Genomic DNA, 6,077 nt, shown 5'->3' on the forward strand with positions numbered 1-6,077 from the left:
AGTAATCCTGTAAACTGTCTTCTGTCTACCTTCACTATCAAGCATGCTGTCAGGAGATATGAAAGTAAATAAAAAGTAAAGAAGATGGCATTGATGAGAACAACATGGCTTAAGTCCAAAAACAAGCAGGAAGTATGTGGAAGTGTTAATTATTTCAAAAAATTGTGGGGTTCCTTAGGATTTGATCTCTTATTTCTCCTCTACACGAGGCTTCTGGGGAAGATCATCTATTGGTCATATTTAGGGTCATGTATGACTAGTATGTGGATGACACTGTGTTGTACATCCTGACGCCTAGCTGACCAACCAGTGCAGCTAAGGTCTTCTCCCAGTTCCTTGAGGCTGTTGGGGCCTGAATGAATAGGGTTAGGGTTAGGGTTAGGATGAGGTCCTTCTCATAGACATTCATTCCCTGGTCACTTTGCAAGAGGTGGCCTTATTGCTGCCCTTGAAGACCCTTGTAGCTCTCAGAAGCTATAGTAGTGCTTCACTACTTCTGCCGCTGGAATGCAGCGGCAGAAGTAGTGAAGCACAAGCCTTCCTGTGGCCATAAAATACCTCTGCACTGTGAATGACACCAATTGTCAGTTAGCTTCAATCAAAACAATACAATACAAACTCATGGTAAACCGATCCAAACTAGACTGCAGAAAATACGACTTCAGTAACAGAAGTGTCAGCGCCTGGAATGCACTACCTGACTCTGTGGTTTCTTCCCCAAATCCCCAAAACTTTAACCTTAGACTGTCTACTATAGACCTCACCCAATTCCTAAGAGGTCTGTAAGAGGCGTGCATAAGCACACCAGCGTGCCTACCGTCCCTGTCCTAATATTCCTTTTTACTCTTACTCTTTTCATGTATTTATAATTATGTTTACACTTGTATCTGTCATAAAATACATGCTTGATGAAATAAAATAAATAAAATAAAATAAAAATAAATAGTTATAGATACCTTTCAAGCTGCTGAATTGCTAAACTCTTACATGGCCAAGGGCCTAACAATTAGAGGATGCATCTTCCAAAGTGCTTGCCCATCTTATGTGCTCCTCTGCGGAAGTTGGCTTGCTTTGGGTTCTGTCAATTAAGTAGTGTCATCCCAGGAGGTAGGGCCTCTATGTTGTTGTAATTTTCTTTGGAACAGCATATTTTAGAAATTGGTATGGTTCTCACTTTCTAACCAGGCTTTTCCTCAGAGCATGGATTGGGATGGTTGGATGGGCCATTTTAAATTTTGGTGTGTATGGTGTAGAAGGATAGATAGTATGTTGCTCCCTTTTAGATAACGATTGTTATATATAAAATGCTATTTTTTTTTTAACTTTATGAAGCCACCTATACTTAGATGGTCTTGGAACTCAAGAAAGCAAGACAGATGAAATATTAGGAAGGGCATTGGAAATATTTCCAAGCTTCCAAGGACTATGTTTAAAAAGTAACTTAAAATCCTGAGTCAAAAAGCATCAATTGATTTTAACAATTAAATGCAGAACAACCATATTTCTGTGCAAGGTAAACAGTGGTTTCACAGTGGTAAAGTTCTATACTTCAGAAGAAATAAAAAAAAAGAACTTGGCATTCTTAATTAGAGCTATTTGCTTGATAACATAAGGTGAGATGGATTATGTCACTTTGGAGATTAATATGCTGCATTCCTAATACTTAAAAGCTTTGAAGTTCTGTTCTGAATATCAATTTCCCAAGCTCTTAGAATTAATTCTGAACTTCAGAAGATTCTACCAGTAGTACATTTAGTTTGCTACCCAGGAACATGAAAGTGTCACGAAAAAAAAATAAGAGGTGTCCTGAGTTTAATGATACAAATAATATAGTGGATAAATAGGAGTAAGAAAATAAGCACTATGGATGTCATTCTCCGTATATCGTACAAAATAACCATGTGGAATGTCTGGAAATTCTCATTCATCCGGGTCATAGTTGTCCCAAAGATGCCTTTTTTTACAAAAGGCAACTGGACTTTCTTTTTTTTTCTTTGAAAACATTTCACTTCTCATCCAAGAAGCTTCTTCAGTTCTAACTGACTGGTAGGGAATGGAAGGATTTATATTCTTTGCAGTCATCTGGTCATTAGTACTCTGAGGGTTCTGACCAGTTCTGGAGAACCTGTAGCGGAAATTTTGAGTAGTTCGGAGAACCGGTAAATACCACCTCTGACTGGCCCTACCCCCATCTATTCTCTGCCTCCCGAGTGTGGAGATTTTACCGAATGGAGTTTTTACAGTATCCTTCCCCTGCCACGCCCACCAAGCCATGCCACATCCACCAAGCCACGCCCACAGAACCGGTAGTAAAAAATTTTGGATCCCACCACTGTAAAGGATGTGTCTTCACTTCCTCTTTGGCTTTACAGAAGCTACTGAAGCTATTGAAAAATAATAAGAGTACTGACATCTATTCAAAACACCAACTTTTATGTTAGAGAAATCTCATAGGATAGCCAAGAAAACAAACAAATGCCTTCTAGAAAAAATCAATCCAGTGTTCTCATGTGAGAGATAAAACATAAGGCTCAAATTATTATATTTTGTATACGTTATTAGACACTGCTCTCTTGAGAAGTCTATAGCATTGAGGAAGGTGGAAAGAGACAGAAGGAAAAGAGCATCCACAGTGAAGTAGATGCATCCAAAAATGGTGATAGTGTATCATTGAAGGTCTGAACAGCCAGAATCGGAATAGATAATTCTGGAGAAGTCTGCTGTTTGTTGCTGAGAATTTACATTGGCTTAATAGCAAATAATGAGGCACTAGAGAAGGAGGAGGTGGAAAAATATTTTAACCATTCCTGGGATTATGCAGGGATGCAGGATCTTTCCATCTTTTCTGTTTTTTAAAAAAGCTGCATGAAGAATAGTTGTCCTTGTTTTCACTGTAAATTTACTTGATTAATTCTTCGAAATGACTTTAAAACATACTGACAAGCTCAGGGATCACTGATAAATTGTAGATTGGATATAAGCAAATTGAAAGGTTATGATACCTACTTTGTGTTTTAACTAAAGCAGTTGAGTGCAAAATATTGCCTGGGGTGGAGCCAGATGCAAAACATAGGATGGGAAGGAATCCAATTATAAGTAATGTGTATCAGTCCAACAAATTGGGAAAATAAAATTTTGATGATTTGGAAAAGTTTGAAGCATATCCAAATTGAATCTGGGCTCATCTGAAGCAGATTGAATCAAATGTGAACTCTTCTCAAAGTTATGTCAGTGGCGTAAAGATGTGAAGGGATACAGAAAAGCAATCTGTGTGCCTTCAAAAATCAGTATTGTCTTCCCACATCTCAGTAGAAGCTGTGGGACAAGAACGGAGGTGTGAAAATAACTTGTCACATGAATAAAGCTGACAGATATTAAAACTCTGAGCAGATGGAGGCTGCTGTCTTTCACATAAAGTGAGTTTGTGTATGCATGTATGTATGTATGAATGAATGCATATGTCTAGTCCTTTCTGTACAAATAACAGGCAAAAATGGGCTTGAATTTTGCACCACTAAATTGTCTGTATATAGGGAGTCCTTGACTTACAACCATTCGTTTAGCAACTATTCAAAATTACAACAGCACTGAAAAATATGACTTACGACTGATCCTTGCGCTTATGACCATCACAGCATCCTCACTGTCATGTGATCAAAATTTGAACTCTTGGAAACCAGCATGTATTTATGATGGTTGCAGCATCCTGGGGTCATGTGTTTGTATTTGCAATCTTCCCAGCTAGCTTCCAACAAGCAAAGTTAATGGGGAGAGCTGGATTTGTTTAATGACCACATGATTCACTAAACAATTTTAGTTATTTGCTTAACTATGACAAAAAGGTGGTAAATTGGACACCATTCACTTAACAACCACTTTGCTTAGCAGTGGAAATTCTGGTCCCAATTGTGGTCATACGTCAGGGATTACCAGAGTAGGTAGTTCATCTGAATGGATTCAATGGAGCATTCTTCCTTCCAATAAATACTGAATCTTTATAATCTCATTTTTGGAGTAAATTTTTTTCAGTCCAGATTGCAGTGAAAGAAGCCTATAAGGAGATAGGAGGGGCAAGTCTAGTTTCTAAGTACACAGTGAATGAATTTATCAAACCTCTCCAACTTTTGTGCTTTTGGGGAGATATAAAAGTTAAGGAAAACTTTTATAGTAGTGTTTCAATCCTAGCCCTTACATGAATATTTCCCTATAGCAGTTAAAGACACTGAGTTTGTCAGTTGGAAAGCTGACAGACAAGGTTTGAGACCCGAATGTCAGGTGACAATGTGAGTTCCAGTTCTTGCTCCAGCTCCTATGCACCTAAGCAGTTCAAAAGCATCAAATATGAGTAGATAAATAGGTACCATTTTGATGGGAAGGTAACAATATTACGCACGCCTCAGTATATAGTCATACTGGCCACATGACCAAGGAAATATCTTCGGACAGTGGTGCCTTCCTCGCCAAGAAACAGAGATGAGCATCCCCCGATAGAGTTGGACATGACTTGACAGGGTCATTTACCATATTTTTCAGACTATAAGACACACTGGAGTATAAGACGCACCAAGATTTTGAAGAGGTAAACAAGAAAAAAAATGTTTTTGCGCTCCCCGGTCCCCAGGAGCACTCTGCAGGCCTCCCAAACCCTCTGCACATCCTGTTTTTGTGAAAAACGGGCCTGTTTGTAAACTCCAAAATAACAGCTCTGCACTCTATGTAGTCCCATTGCTTCTACAGTGATTGACTTAGCAAATGTTTATTTTAGGGAACTAGAAAGACAGGAGAAAATGAACTAGTGTTTATGTGTTGTCACTTAGAGTTAAAATTTCACCTGTAAGTCAACCTAAATCCCAGCATTGGGAGGGGGAAAGAGCTGTTTTCAAGATAATTGGGAGAATATTTCAACATCTCTGGCACAAATAGTGAATGGCTATCATAGAATCAGCATGGGTTGCTGGGTAATTACATCTTGTAAATAATTATTTAAGCAAGAAACTTGGTTTGGGGGACATATTTAGTATAAAATCCTACTCCAATATAATGAAATGGCTCCATTCCAGATGTGCCTTCCATCATCTTAAGGTATCAGATCCTCCTTTGTAGGCCAGTAAGTAATATAGTATCAATTAAAACTGACTTTAATCTTTTAACCTCTATAACCATTCTTGTGCAGAATGAAGCATTCTAAACTTTCCTTTTTGTTTAGAAAGTAGTAGGAAACGAGAATCATTCTATGCAACTGAACATATTTTGCCTATTGTGCTAGCTAAAATCAACAGAAACTTAATTCCATCCATCATAACTGCTCCAATACATAGGAGATGCTATCAATTTCTTACTTTATGATACTTTCATAAAACTCCCTCCCCCACAAAAACAAAAACATGGAAAATTGGAATTGATGAATCACGTCTTTCTCACTTCTGAAATTGTTCAAGGCTTCTTTAGATGCACTTCTGTGACATATTTAATGAACAATGAAATAATAATAATAATAATAGTGTCCTTTTTCAGAAACCCACTAATTGTAAAAGAAACCCTATAGGTTGAAATATGGCAGACTTGATCGATTAAGAATGAACAATCATTATAGATGTTTTTCCATTTCTGTCAAAATATAGACCAGTTATTATCAATTTTATGGGGGGGGGGGGAAATTGATTCCAAGACTAAAACCACTCACTTATATAAAATGTGTCAGGCTTCATATTATCCCAAAGAGATTCCTACAGATTCCCTCAATGCAAAAGTTGAATGTGACACATCATAATTGTTATTACCAGAGAAGATCAATGGGAAACATAATTTGTATTTCTGAATTGTCATTTACTGTTGATAAAGCTCATTTGCCATTTTCAGTGATCTCCAAATTGGGCACAGTTCCCAATTTCTACTGATGTACATTATAAAAGTTGTATAAAAAATACCCCTATGTTCAAGTTTCCTTTTTTTGCAAGTTTTCTAAAGTTCCCCAAAGCTGTTTTTGTTTGGTAAATAGTACAGACTCAAAAGAATGTGGATTTCATAAATTATAATAAAAACTAAAGTTTGGGCTGCTCCAAACAATTTCTTCAGTG

The sequence above is a fragment of the Pituophis catenifer genome, unplaced genomic scaffold (assembly GCF_029215685.1).
Source record: "Pituophis catenifer annectens isolate HBS135680 unplaced genomic scaffold, rPitCat1.0.hap2 SCAF_1, whole genome shotgun sequence".
Taxonomy (NCBI): Eukaryota; Metazoa; Chordata; class Lepidosauria; order Squamata; family Colubridae; genus Pituophis; species Pituophis catenifer.